Source organism: Lissotriton helveticus, chromosome 3_1, assembly GCF_964261635.1.
Source record: "Lissotriton helveticus chromosome 3_1, aLisHel1.1, whole genome shotgun sequence".
NCBI lineage: Eukaryota > Metazoa > Chordata > Amphibia > Caudata > Salamandridae > Lissotriton > Lissotriton helveticus.
In genome coordinates this window covers 227,245,023-227,260,581 of record NC_136061.1, presented here as the reverse complement: position 1 = coordinate 227,260,581, position 15,559 = coordinate 227,245,023, and the positions used below count along the sequence as shown (strand labels likewise).

The window sequence follows — 15,559 nt, the reverse complement described above, 5'->3', positions numbered from 1 at the left end:
TCTTAATATTCCCCCAGTGGGTGCGCTCCTCCGTTCCTTGAAATAACGACATGTTTCAAACCCATGTGGGTGGGTGCACAGACCTTGTCAAAGCGGCTGCCCTGCTTCATAGGAGTCGATAGAACTTCGTGCAGCAACAGCCCTGAACTGCGCCCTCACGTCTTCCTCCCGGTAAATCTTTCTCCAATTTCAGAGCCAAGCCGGGCCCGCAGAGCAGCGGTGAGCCTTCCTTTACGACCGTGCAAAGCCGTTTTAAATCCAACACTTCAGGAAGCACCCACAAGGAAGGCCACAGGAAGCTTTCATAAAAGTTCAATTTCTTTATTTATCGGCAGCTCGCCAGCAGTCGCCTGACAAGGATTCAGGCATCCAATTCATTAGCCAAGCCAGACGCGTTTCAGGAGTTGTACTCCTTTCTTCAGTGGCATACAAAAGGAATGACAGGATTGCGCTGCAGATGCACAGTTCTTATGCTCTGCGGGCCCGGCTTGGCTCTGAAATTGGAGAAAGATTTACCGGGAGGAAGACGTGAGGGCGCAGTTCAGGGCTGTTGCTGCACGAAGTTCTATCGACTCCTATGAAGCAGGGCAGCCGCTTTGACAAGGTCTGTGCACCCACCCACATGGGTTTGAAACATGTCGTTATTTCAAGGAACGGAGGAGCGCACCCACTGGGGGAATATTAAGATGGACTACAAGCACCATGGGGCTGTGGTGACAGCCACGCCCACAAGGGCGGGTGCTTGGAAATAAGAACTGTGCATCTGCAGCGCAATCCTGTCATTCCTTTTGTATGCCACTGAAGAAAGGAGTACAACTCCTGAAACGCGTCTGGCTTGGCTAATGAATTGGATGCCTGAATCCTTGTCAGGCGACTGCTGGCGAGCTGCCGATAAATAAAGAAATTGAACTTTTATGAAAGCTTCCTGTGGCCTTCCTTGTGGGTGCTTCCTGAAGTGTTGGATTTAAAACGGCTTTGCACGGTCGTAAAGGAAGGCTCACCGCTGCTCTGCGGGCCCGGCTTGGCTCTGAAATTGGAGAAAGATTTACCGGGAGGAAGACGTGAGGGCGCAGTTCAGGGCTGTTGCTGCACGAAGTTCTATCGACTCCTATGAAGCAGGGCAGCCGCTTTGACAAGGTCTGTGCACCCACCCACATGGGTTTGAAACATGTCGTTATTTCAAGGAACGGAGGAGCGCACCCACTGGGGGAATATTAAGATGGACTACAAGCACCATGGGGCTGTGGTGACAGCCACGCCCACAAGGGCGGGTGCTTGGAAATAAGAACTGTGCATCTGCAGCGCAATCCTGTCATTCCTTTTGTATGCCACTGAAGAAAGGAGTACAACTCCTGAAACGCGTCTGGCTTGGCTAATGAATTGGATGCCTGAATCCTTGTCAGGCGACTGCTGGCGAGCTGCCGATAAATAAAGAAATTGAACTTTTATGAAAGCTTCCTGTGGCCTTCCTTGTGGGTGCTTCCTGAAGTGTTGGATATATATATATATATATATATATATATATATATATATATTACATATTACTTTTAGATCTATTTATTTATTACTTTTACTTATCTATTTATTTTCTTCTAATTCAGCATATCTAATGCACTACCCTATCTATTTTTCACCCTATACCACTCAATATATCCTCTAGCTCAACTCTGACTCATCTCAAACTCTTTCTACTACTGAAATGCACTAGCCTATTTCTCACCCATTACCTCTTATCATTATATCCATTAACTCCACTCTTATTCATCCCAAACCCCATACTACTACTATGATCCCCAAAATAACCCTTTCGATACTCTTCCATACTCCACCCCCCTTGCATCATCATATACCTCTTTTTACTATTCCGATCCCCCAAATAAGATTTCTAAACCCTCCATCTGATTCTTCCCTCCCTTTCACTCAATCCCCTCCACCTCCTTTTACCCCACCCAAACCTCCTCCTACTGCTTATGAGCTCCAAAACAAAAAAAAATCCTTCCCTTCTAACCTTCCACTATCCTTTACAATCCATCTAACAGACTAACATTGTCCATCACTCAAATTAATTTCATATTTACCTATACTAATTCACCACTAATCCTTATGGGTTCTGGAGTAGTGTGCTACTTGCTAAAAAAGCACTTCAACACCTCATCAGGTGTAGCAAGCGATATACAAATGCAAACCTTTTTACCTCTTCTGCCCTTTCGCCATCCTTCTCAATCCAAATAACTGACTAACATATCCACCACTCAAATTACTTTCATATTTTCACTGTTCTAATTTACCACTAATCCTTTAGGGGTTACAGAGTAGCATGCTAATCGCCGAAAAAGCGCTTTGAAGGGGTAGTAAGCGCTATATAAATGCAATTACAATACAATACTCGAGCTCTGCTCTGTCTACAGCTCCCGTATTTCTTTGATCCTGCAGTTTTTTTCTGCAGGGCGGCCCGGACGAAGCTAGGTGCAGGGCGAGAAGAAAAGTGACCGAGGCCCCAAGATGACTTGAAACATGGAAGGCACCAGTACAACACGGCAGTCTGATCAGTCGACCTTTGGCTGCACAAGAGCCCAGAAAGGAGAGATAAGCCAGCACTGGGGGCAGGGCGCTGTCCCTGGGCTCCAGAGCTGCGAGAAAGGCCGCCATGATAACAATATGGTACGAGAGGTGAGGGAGAAATGCTGGACCACCAGGCAGCTGAAGGCGGTGGGAGTATCCCTATGGCACCATGTACCGACCCTTCCGCTGCATGAAACTACTGGCCCATGAGGCTAGTAGTTCAACCATCCACAGGCAGACTGGTGCCAAATACATTCCCTTCTACACCGCTGGACAGGGAATCCAAGAGCATGGAAGCATTTGAAGAACACACGTTTTCCTCTACCAGTCTCGCCTTACTCTCCATAAATGCCAGTTTGCTCCTGGGACGCTATTTGTGTGAGTTAGGACACATAATGGGTGAGAGCTTACCCGCAGTCCCTGAAGATTTTCATCCAAATTTGGCATAAATGATTCAAGACAGACAAGACACTGCAAAATAAGTCACCAATTCCAGGCTAGACACCAATGACTTTATGTAGGGCGTTTGTAACCAATATGGTGTTTCAGCACTACACATGGATTAGATCCACAAGCTTTTGTAGTAACAGCCAGGCATCTCTTATGGTCATGCCCTTCGATGTCACTCATCTCTTTGGGGACAAAGCAGACTCGACCCTGGGAAGTTTTAAATACATCAGAGCCGCAGCATTTTCACCCAGACTTTCAGCACCCATACCGTAGTATCTCCGTAGCAGCAGAACTCCCAGTCCTTTCAAGATGAAGGCGATGATCTGGCTGACAACAGCCAGGCCCTCAGGTACAACGTTCTAACTAGTGCCCCACATCCCTGCTGCAGCTTCAAAACCCCTTTAGCTTACCATCAGCAGGACACTGCTGTTCCCGTGGGGAAGTATAAGGCTTTACTACCACTAGTGACAAAGCATCACATAACACAGGTTGGTGCTGCAAATTGTTCAGGATAAATGTACATTATCTTTTCTATTCACCCCACCACATAACCCACCAACATCACCGTGCCTTCTGGAGGACCTATTGCCCATCATAAAGAGGGATGTCCAGCAGTTTTGGATAAGGGGGCCCGCAAGATCCTCCGGCAGACTGGTTTGCTGAAAACATCACAGCAGCCAGTAGTGGACCACCTCCAGATTACAGCAAACCTCCTCACATCTTTGGGGTTTTCGATCAATGTACTAAAGTCAGACCCAACTCTTATGCAGAAGTTCCCATTCACCTGAGCTTTTCCGAATACAATGTAATTATGAGCCTTCCCTCCAGCTCAAGGAGTCCAGGGCATTCAGGTTATAATTCTGATGTTTCAGCCTCGGTCCTGTGTCTCTTTGAGAGTGTTACTGAGACTTCTGGGCCTCTTGACCTAGTAGCGGACTCTGCCAGGTGGCAAATGCGGGCTCTGCAGTGGAATCTTAAATATCAGTGGGCTCAGCAACAAGGGAACTTATTGAACTCTATCCAGGTGACGGATGAGACTGCAAAAGATCTGCAGTGGTGACTGTTTGAGCGTAATTAGACCGGTGGCAAGCCCTTCTTTTCATCATACTCGGATCGGACGGTTGCGACAGATGCATCGTTGCAGTGTTAGGGAAGTCATCTGGGATAGGTGAAGATCAGATGACTCTGGCCTGCATCAGAGACCCACCTCCACATTAACCTCCCCCCTCTTTCCCAACTTCATTTGCTGTCTATTTCCGATGCTCCTACCCCCCTTCCCCTGAATCTCTCCCCTTACCTGCGTTTTCCCATACCCATATGTCCTTATTGTTTATCTAGACTTAACATGTAACTATGTAGCTATGTTCTAATAACTGTGTAAACCTTTGTGACGATGTAACCTGTAACTATTGTCTGATACTAAAGAGCTCTGATACCTCCCGGTCTAGCCAGCGCTATATAAAACCTTTCAAATAAAAATAAATAAATAAAATGTGTTAAACAGACGGTGATTTGTCTAGCACCATCCATTAAGGGAGAACAGGTGAGGGTCCTTGCAAGGAAAACCACTGCCATGTGATATTGCAAACATGGAGACGTGGGGTTGTGGATTTCGGTATCAAAAGGATCTGCTCCTATGGAACTGGCTGAGCCATCAGGGCATCTACCCGATAGTTAGCCACCAAGCTGGCTTTCTTAAAAAGCAGATCACGAATGTCATTTATACTCAGAAGTGACAAAGGGTGTCTCCTGGCAGTGGGAGGAATACTGGCTCGAGCTATGCCACTGCCGAGGATGTACAGTTTCCAAACATTTGCATACTGGACTTTCCAAAGCAATTATCTCTTTGAGAAGCTTTCCAACTAGAATGAGGCACGGGAGTCTTGTATGCTTTCCAACCGCTACTTCTACTTCCCGAAGATCTGATGGTGATCAGGAACGACTGGGACCAAGTGATAATAGTGGCTCCAGATTGGGTCAGGAGTGTGTGTTACCTGGAACTTCCTGCCATGACCATATGTCCTTCTAATTGGCTGCCACTGGACGACCAGCTCTTTGTGGGGTTCACAGTGGCAAAGAAAGGAGCTGTGCAGACTAGGCCTATTTCAAGGCGACTAATTCCCTGCATCAAAAAGTACTACACACTGGCGAAGAACCAGGCTCCAGGAGGCTTGAGGGCACCATTCCACCAGGATCAAGGCTGCTACTACTTTGGCAGGCACAGCGCCCGTCCTGTACATACATCAGACGGCAAAGGTGGCACCAAATCACACGTTCACAAAGCACTACTGCCTGGATATCAAGGTCCAGTGGGAGGAAGACTTGGCCCGTTCCGTCCTGAACTACTTTTTGGTCTGAGATATCCCAGGGACCCACCACCTTGAGAGGCACTGCTTTGGTATTCCTTCACAGGTGAGGAATCTGCATTAGAGAGAGCATCCAAAATAGGGAGGATTACACAAGGTAACTATCTCGTTCTGCTCAATGCTTCCTTGCACTGGTCCTTTACAAATGTACATTGTAAAATGCGGACAGAAACTGGAATTCAGAAACGTTTCAAAACCATCTTTGCAACATTATCCAAATTAACAAAATACGGAAAATAAAGAGAAAATTGTATGGTGTATAACACCTGCACCTTTAATTTTATGCTGCGTCAGTGCAATTCAGCTCAGATGCCATATTAGACCAGGTGAGCCTGAGGTGCAAGGAGGGAAGCGCATGTTTGTTTGTTTTTTAAATTGTTTAATTGATATAGCACAAACTTGACCCGAATCGGGTATCAGAGCGCTTTACATAGCACCAGTTGCATTACATGAGGACACTTTGATTTTTTGTTAGGCATGGGGATATTAAGTGATTTGCCGAGAATCACAGGATATTCAGTGTCATTGCTGAGACTCGAACCCAGTTCCCCAGATTCGCGGTCGACCGCCCTAGTTAGGCCAACTCCTCACCCCAAGTAACCAACTCCTCTGTTTCAAGATGAAGTAGGAGAAAAACAAGCAACAGGCTGTCAACCACACCGATTTTTGCTATATCAGGTTACAATGTACAATACGGCAAGCGGTTAAAAAGAACCACTTGCCATCGTTAACTCACGGGCAGAAAAGGCAGCACTGAAAAAATCCATTGCCCAAGTACGTGGGCAAAAATACTACTCAAAACAAATATAGCTCAATTCTATTAGCCTAAACACTCGGAATTGCCGTTGTGCAGTTTGTGGTTTCAAATTGTTAAAGTGCGACCATCCCAACTGGTTAATTCCTAGCAGTTTCCCAATCGAACAAAAGATAACTGAGTGTTTGCAAAAAGGTCTCTAAAAAGCAATGTTTTAGCTTTTTCCTCATCATAGTTTAGTTACAAAACAAAAATGCGTCACAACTGACACAGCTGAAACACAAAGTTACATTTTCGTTCACTTCGTCAGGACAGGAAGTGGAGTAACTGCAAAAGCAGCTGACTTTGGAACTGGGCGCCAGGTTTGGGTCTCGGCGTTAACTCATCAACATCTTGCGATTCTGGTGAAACAACTTAATACCTCGCTGACTAAAAACAAAAAAAACCGTTCTTGGGTGATTTAACTGGTGCTCATGGAAGCACTCTAGATCTTCTGCGATTCGGAGGAAACAACGTAAACTTCCCGTGCCTAAAAACAAGAATAAAAGTGTTCTTAAGTAATTAACTAGTTCTCATATAAAGCACTCCAATACCTTCGGGTCGAGTTCACTTATTTTCTATTTGCAGTTTTTTATATCGTGGAGTTGTTTTAATAAAAATACAAGAGTATACACTTCTGTTGAAACTGTACTCTACACTTATGTTGAAACTGTACTCGAGGCTGTAGTGTAACTAAAACTTGCACTAAAAATAATTTTGAACAGTTCGACTAGTATGTTCTTTTTCAAATGTCATTCTATTTCAGACAAAGTCTGAGCAAGCACAGAATATTAGCCGCTTTTATAAAGCATGTGGTTAACAGTGGATCGTGCCGAGAGCAGGGCTACACTGCACAAACTTGACAGTAGAAATATCCTCGGTCGACTGCTGACAGGTGCAGCAGGAAGCGATTTCTTTTTTTTTCTTTTTTATTATGAAAGTAAGTAACAAAGACATTGCACAGATGACCACAGGAGGCGCGTGCTCACATAGTATCCCTGCCCCCTTCCAGGGAGCAGCCCTGTTTGGAAAGATGATTTCACTGTGCAGCCCTGAGGGGGGTTGCTCTGGAAACCTGCCCAGCCGAGGGAAGAGCAAACCCTGCTGCTTGATTTCTCTTTAAATTCGCCAGCACATAGAGCTGCAGAGTGCAGACCATGGAGGCGGTGAATGGTGGTGACAGACCGTTTCACAGCACCCTAGAAAAGCGCAGGAGTTGTGAAGGAGATTTGTGAAGTCGGAATGGAACAAAGAGCACCCCAAAGTACAGACAAAAAGAGAGACTAAACGTGTCTTCTGTCAAAAACGATCACCCCTTCATTTACACAGTCAATACCAATTAAAACCCGCCCCTGGTCGAAACTCTCTGTAGAAGAATGGAGACTCTCTCTCTAGGAGCAGAGGTCTTGAAACTTTTTTGCTCTGAGCCCCCCTAAGCAATTTCTTTGAGGTTGGGGCCCCCTCCAAAACGTTATGGCAAGGATTGGGGGAGCAGGAGGGAGATGGTTGCATGCAAGTGCCCGGTCTTATGAGTTGATTTCGGGAGTACTTTTCCTATTGCTTATAAACTGCACTAAATATGAGACTTATAAAACAGCAAATGCATCAAACAAAAACATGCATTACCCCAAACATACATATGCCCATAATAGGGGTGGTGTGAGCCTCTAACACTCTTGGACCCCAATGCAACTACACCTGTTGCGCTAATGATAACTGTAGTACTGAGTAGCAGGCTACTCCTCTGCATCTTTTACCTCTTCCCCACCATGACAGACCACCACCACGGTCCTAATGCTAGTAAGGAAAATAAGCTCTCATGCCCGTTTTTTAAAAGGTAGACAGTTATAATTGTGATGCAGTGGGCCCCTCAAACCCCCGGGCCCCAGTCCTGCTGCATCTGCTTCCTTAATGATAATCAGTAGTGGCCACTTACAATCCTGAGCAGCGCCAGCTTCACTAATGAATGACCCTTTTAAAAAACAATTAAAAAGCACTTATATTGTCCCCTTCTTTGGGGTAGCTCTCAGAAAAAGCTGCATCTGGCCATTTGTAAACATAAAAATTAGTCCCCATAGTGTGCTCCCTATTCTGGCCCTTCTCTTTGACAATATCTATGAATCTCGCTCCTTAAATCTGTCTCTTAGACCATTAATGTGAGGCCCCAGGGATGGAGAGGATTAGGGCTCTGTATCTGAATGTAATCCTGCTGGCCTTCTACCTGCCACCTCATGGACTCAGCTTTCACAAAAAAACTGCCCCTGAATGGTTAATGCTGACTTTGAGGTGCCTCTGCCTGAAAGTGAAGGGTGTGGAGGTAGTGTAGAAATTTACGAAAGAAACCAGCCATTAATTGACGGAGTTGCTTAAAGCCAGGGCCACTGGAACTATGAGTTTCTGCAGCAACATCGTTTTCCACATAATTGAGTTTACCGCATTTGCTACATAATCCACAATCTTCAGATTCCAACAAAAGAAACTTGATTCTAGCTCACACGGAACACAATTTACTTAAAACGTGGCAAAGTGTTCCAGAGCATTGGAAGGCCCTTTGCAAAGATTGACTGGAAATCTTGTAGTTGCTTACTGCTGTATTTAGGTGTTTTATAGATTTGACACATAATCCACCATCTGCCACATCATCTGCGGATATTACCAAAAACAAAAAAATGGTTCTAGGTCAAACGGTTCCAAAGTTAGTAAAAATACTATGACACATGGTGCTGGGAGGTGGAAGGCACTTTGCAAAGCTGGCCTGGTCTTCTTTCTGTTGCTTATAGTTATATTTCGGTATTAAATTGGTCCTAATAAGGCGCAATCAATGCCCAGACAGTGTTACCAAGTTTTAAAATGAAAAAAGAATGAAGCAATGCGATTAAAAAAAGTGTCGCATAATTTGCCTATTCTTGCCGCATCATTTACTCAACTCTGACTCATAATTTGTCCCTCTTCTGCCACATAATTCCAGTGGCCTTGCTTATACCCTGGACCTCAAACTAAGCATTCTAGGTTTGTGTGAGGTACAGGCGCTCACCAAGTCAAGAACTAAGCCCGGTAGCTCTCAGGCACCTATGACTTGCCTACCGAATGATAGAACTACCCACTCTTTGATGTGCGCATTTTAAATGTTAATAACGTTTTTGAAACAAAAAATTATTAACTCCTCATCCCATAATATAATATGAACCGTGAATCAAGACAAGTGAAAGCAGCAATCCCTTCTTGTGCTCAAACCAAGACACTGACCAGCAAGGCTCATCCTCGTGAAATACAACCAAAAGCATCAAAAAATAAATGAGGGAAAACGCAAAGTACAAAAGTTGCATTTATTACTGCCCAGTTAAAAACGCACATTCAAACAACCTCTCAAACAAATATAGTTTTTGCTAGGACAAACACCACAAACTGATTTCACATTAAGAATTTGTGCAGCTTTTACGTATTGAAACATAGAGAAAATACATGTTTCAGGCAAAATAAGTCTGACCATTCATGATTACACAAATTGCAAAGACCACAAAATTGGTTCCTCTATTTTTGTTGAGGGTCTTTCATTGACCATAGCTTTTTTGATAATATGTCTATAACTCATTATATATCAATATAACTTGCTTAAAATTATGTACGGTGTCAATAAACAAGCTCATGCGGTTTCAGACCCATTTCTTCATTTCACTCTTGTGCAAAAACATTTATGTAACATGGACTTATTAATGCCTCTTTATCTATGCAGCATTAGGTGAGCAGAAAGATGAGCAACGGTGAAGGTAGATTTGACTGTTTCTACACCAGTGAGAGTTCTGTGTCTCAGCCCCTGTTGGGTTTCACTTGTGTTGTGCCTAATACAATGCTATTCCAATTTGGGACATTTATGCGCGCCCTAGAGTTCTTCTACTACATCTGTTTAATAAAACACTTGCATTATTTCAAGGGAGTTTCAAAGTTTGTTAAGAAAGGTCTTTAAAGGCTAATTGTTAACAGTAAGCTCTACAACGCCCATGTTTCCTGGCAACACCTTCCTTTGCAGCATAAATCATTGCCCCCCCGCCCCCATCCAAGTATCTGCATATTTAAATAAACCTTAATAGAAGTTAGTGGCATTAATATTAGATGAAATCTAAACGTAGAGAAAGAACGAGCATTTGCAATGCAACACGTCTCGCATTTATGCAAGTTTGAGCTATTGGCATTGTAAATGGCAATGCCTTTTATTTAGGTTTTTGTTTTCAAAACATAAATAAAAGACTGCCATTTACAATGCCAGTAGCTTAAATTCCGCCAAATGCGAGCCCTATTGCATTCCAAATGCTTGTCAGTCATCTCTTTGACCTTGCCAGCCACACTCAGTGACCCCTGCCCCGAGGGCACTCAAATCACGCTCGGAATAAATGAAGACAGCCTGGAAATGCAGCAAATAAACAAAGCACTTACAGGCCATCTTCATTTACATATACTTGGAGAGGCATCTGCACCCCCCTGGGAATCCATCCACGCCAGTCCAGGGGAGCGCTTGAAGACCTCTGCTCTAGAGAATACCAGACCTACTCTCAACGATAATCCCTCCACTTCCTACAGGGACTTCGTCGAATGGATTGAAAACTCCCTAAACACGGTGCTTCCAAAAAAATCTATCCGGGAGAAAACTGGACCCAATAAACACGCATGGTTTACTCCCTAGCTTCGTCTTTTGAAACAGAATGCAAAAAAACTTGAACGACTCTGGAGGAAAGATTTCGCCCCCAAGAAAAAAAACAGACTATAGATCAGTTATAGCAATCTATAAGGCCGCAATAAAAATGACAAAAGCCAATTATTACGAACTTCTGCTATCCCAATCAGCCAACCCCTCCAGAGACGTGTTCCGTATTATCAATCAGCTATGCCAACTTCCAGATCCCCAGGCAGCACCTGCCCCCTCAGGACAACATTGCAACAAACTCGCAGATTTATTCCAGTCCAAAATTCAAAACATTCTGAAGCACCTTCCCCCCCCCCAGACACCCTACCCCCACTTCAACCCAAAGACTTGGTACACAATAAGGACAACCCCTCCCTAGACAGGTTCACCCCTCCTTCCCAGGAATCTCTCCTCCCCATCCTGTCTACTGCTAAAAACTGGTCACCTTTTGACCCTGCACTATTTAACCTGCTCAAGAGAGAACTACCAACTATCATCGCCCCCATCACCCACTTAATTAATACTTCCTTAGGAGCTGGATTTGTCCCTTTGGAATGGAAAAATGCCATGGTCAAAGCACTTTAAAAAAAAAAAAAAACACTTAGACCCGGCAGAATTAGGCAATTATCGCCCCATATCGCTTCTCCCGGCATCAGCAAGCTGGAGGAAAAATACATCAATCAATCTTTGTCAGCTTTCTTGGAATCTCATAGCCTTCTGCATTTCTCCCAAACTGGCTTTCGCCCCCACAAGGCACCGAAACAGCCCTATTCTTGGTGGAGGTGATCTCTAGAAAAATCCTTGACCAAGGAGGGTCCTCCGCCATAATACTCCTCGACTTCAGCCGGCCTTCGACACGGTGGACCACAATATTTTGATACACTGCCTCAATAAGGTGGGAGTGTCTGGAACAGCCTTGGCCTGGCTCCAGTCATTTTTAGAAAACAGACACTTCCAAGTATTCGAAGGAAGCTCCTTATCCAAACCCCTCCCTCTGCAATGCGGAGTTCCCTAGGGCTCCTCGCTGTCCCCCACCCTTTTTAATGTGTATATGGCCCCGCTGGCGGATATTGTATCCCCCTTCTGGGTCCATATAGTCACATATTCTGATGACACCCCAGCTGGTTGTCGAACTAATCCAGGCTAAGCAGGCACCTATTGATCTCCACTACTGTCTTAAGGAAGTTACCAACTGGATGTGTCTCTCTCATCTGAAGCTCAAAGGTGACAAGACTGAACTGATAGTGCTGGGCAATCAGCGGAGTCTAAAATCAAACTCGATGTGGCCAGCCTGCATGGGCCCAGCCCCTATCCCCAAAACCGAAATAAAGAGTCTGGGAATTTGGCTGGACCATGAACGATCATTTAAAACCCAAGCATGAAAGACCGCCGCGGTGTGCTATGGCATCCTCAGAACGACCTGAAAAATCCTTCCCCTGCTCCCAAGTCAAGCCAAGAAACTCCTGATTCAGGCCTTGATCCTGTCCAGGCTGGACTTTGGCAACTCCCTATATCTGGGCACCCCCTCAGTCATCGCTAAGCTTCAGGTGGTACAGAACACGGCGGCGCGACTACTCACTGGAACTAGTCGCCGATGCTCAGCGAAACCCGCTCTCTGAACCCTTCATTGGCTTCAGGTACAAGAGAGAATACACTTCAAGGCCTTGTGTATCGCCCACAAATCCTTGAGGGGAATCGGTCCTCTCCCCTTATCAAAGCCCTAGTCAAACTTTACAAGGCCTTGAGAAGTCTCCGATCGGATGAATTTCTTCTAGCAGAGGTGCCTAGAATCAGAAGGTCCAGATCGGGGGGCCGCCTTTTCTCATATAACGCAGCCAAGCTATGGAACTCCCTCCCCCTGGCTCTAAGGATAGAACCCAACCTCCTTGCTTCCGGAAACAGTTGAAAACATGGCTCTTCCCTGGAGCTCCTTCACTCTCCCTTATACAGTCCGCTACAGCGCTGGGAAGTCTCCGGGTAGCCATGTGCTACATAAAAACCTATTCCATTCCATTAATCAATAACACTGCACATACATGGTTTCAAGCAATACTGGACGTGGAAAAGATATCTGATCGCACAAAATGGGGGCAGCAGACAGTGGTAGTCACAAAGTGCGAAGCCACAGAGGAGCGGGACACTCATTCAGTGATTGAAGTGCACTAGGAAATAAAAACAAGCATTGACATAGCCAATAGGTCTCGCCTTTGGGACCTTATAAATGTTTAGCCATGCAACAGTTGATGTTGTCGCACCAAGGATATTGTGTTGCATAACTAGAGACCTATTGGCTATGCCAATGCTTGTTGTGATGAGCACTCGTTTCAATAGCGCAGCCTTTTTCACACAAAACTGGTGTGAATGGTCTGCACTGCTCCCCTCTTCCCCAAAGGTCAGGCCAAGCATGTGATCGGAGGCCTTTGTGCCGCCTAAATGCGTTTCTAATGCAACAGCACCAGTGTGAATGCTGGCAACCAATTGGATTGCGCTGAACTTGTGTTCTACTTAACTAGCTCTTGGCCCAATATGTGTAATCATAACTGCAGAATCATTCCCTTCACACCAGGGAAGAGGAGGAAGAGAACAATCAGTGGATTATAACATTTTAGTCAGTAACAAGAGATAATGCTATGATTACGTATGGTAATCCCCATTACTCTTAGTCCTACTCGTCCTCGACCCAGTCATCACACATGAGGTATTCCACACGACAGGAAACAAAACAGGAAACGCTTTTAGACTCCACCCACCCTCCTGTCAGGTGCTATAACACACCTCACCACCAGAAGCAAATCCTGATGTACCAAGCACCAAAGGCCTGGAAAGGGAGGGCGGGCGGGTAGTATGACTGGGTCGAGGACGAGTAGGACTAAGAGTAATGGGGATTACCATACGTAATCATAGCATTACCTCTACGTCCCTCGTCCTCGACCCAGTCATCACACATGAGGCATACCAAAGCAACGCCCAAACAGGCCTTTGGCAACCCACACACAACAAGGCACAGACCAGACACAAAGGAGTGCAGCAAGACAAAGTTGCAAGAAACAACAGAATCACAGCGGAGGGGAAAACCCCCACAGCCAGCAACACCCCACGACCAAAAACAAGTCCGGTCAGACAAGGCACAACCCCACCAATAGGGTCGCACGAATGCGGACTCGGAGGCCCAGGACCCAGCCCGACAAATCCACTAAGAGACACACCCAGGTAAACAGCCCAGGAGGCAGACACGCCCCGAGCGGAACGCGCCAGGACACCCGACGGACTGGGCAAACCAGCACCAAGATAGGCAAGAGCAAAGACCGCCAGAAACCAGCGATCCAAAGAGAGCCAGGAAGCAGCCGTAGCCGAACCAGCCAAGCCAAATGACACGGAGAGAGAGTCAGAAGAGCGAAACACCCCAGAACGAGCCACAGAAAGTACAAGGCACGGACGAGGCCAAAGGAAAGAACAGAAAGCCACCAGGCACGACAGAAATTCAAGGCCCACAGACTCCAAAGGGTCAAAAGGGGAAGACTGTAAAACCCCCAAGACCAAGGAGACACCCCAAGGGGGCGCCAAAGAGCGACCAGAAGGAGAAGAGAGAAATTCCGAAAAAGGCAAGAAAACCAACAAGCCATCAGAAGGAAGAAAGGAATCCGGGACCCGGAAGGCACGGAAAGCAGCCCAAAGGCCCAGCAAGACAACCAGAGGAGGAACACCACCTCAAAAAAGAAGACCAGCTCTCCGAAGAGGAAGACAAAGTAGACTACCCACGAGAAGCCCGCAGCACCAAAGCAAGTGGTCGGGCAGACCACGGGTCCCAAGAGACATCCGTCCAACCCCCAAACCGCCAAGGAGAGGGGAACCAGAAAGAGGGACGGAGATCACAGAGGAGAGGGGTGACGGGGCAGAAGCCAAGGAGGCCCCATCGCCAGGCCCAGCAGAAGAGGAAACCAGGACCACCTCGGCCAGCGAGGCAGCACTGCCACCACCTGAGCCCCCTCCCGCAGAACCGTCAGCAGAAAAGCAGGAAACAAAGGAAAGGGAGTAAAGGCACAGAAAAACCAGGGAGGCCAAAGGAGAGACATGGCATCCACCCCCCATGTGCACACCACTGGAGACCCGGAGTAGAACAGGGGCACCAGGGCATCGGACCCCGAGGCAAACAAGACCAGAGCCGGAGTCCCGAACCCCAGGCAAAGCTTCCGAAAGGGCCCGGGAGCCAAACACAGGGACAGAGATGAGGGAAACCACCGACTCAGGGAGCCCGCCACCACATTGACCACACCCCCAATGAGTGGAGCAGACAGGGCCAGAAGAAGAAGCTCCGCCCAAGCCGAGATGGAACAAGCCACCAGATTCAGGGAAGAACCGCGGGGCCTCCCCGTGAGATTCAGAGATGCCACAGTCACTGTGTAGTCCGATCGCACTATGACATGGCAACCTTCCAGACGAAGACGAAAATAACGAAGCGCCCTCTCCACTGCAAACAACTCCCTCCAGATGGACGACCTGCGAGACTCCGACGGGAGCCAACGCGCCAGCACCACCCAACGGGCCAGAGTCGCGCCCCAGCCCGAGGTGCAGGCATCCGTGGTCACAACCAGAGGAGGAGGGAGACGAAACAACATCCCCACGGAAAGGCGGGAGGGGTCCAGCCACCACGGAGAGCAGACACAACATCCAGAGACCTAGGAACAGGAACCGCAAAGTCCAGGACAGTAA

General features: G+C 46.6%; 1 protein-coding gene across 1 annotated transcript in view; it reads right to left on the bottom strand.

Moving 5' to 3' along the window:
* The window catches only part of UBE2G1 (ubiquitin conjugating enzyme E2 G1), a 260,388-nt gene that overhangs the window by 164,787 nt on the left and 80,042 nt on the right, over positions 1 to 15,559 (bottom strand). The gene's annotated exons all lie outside the window — the stretch shown is intronic.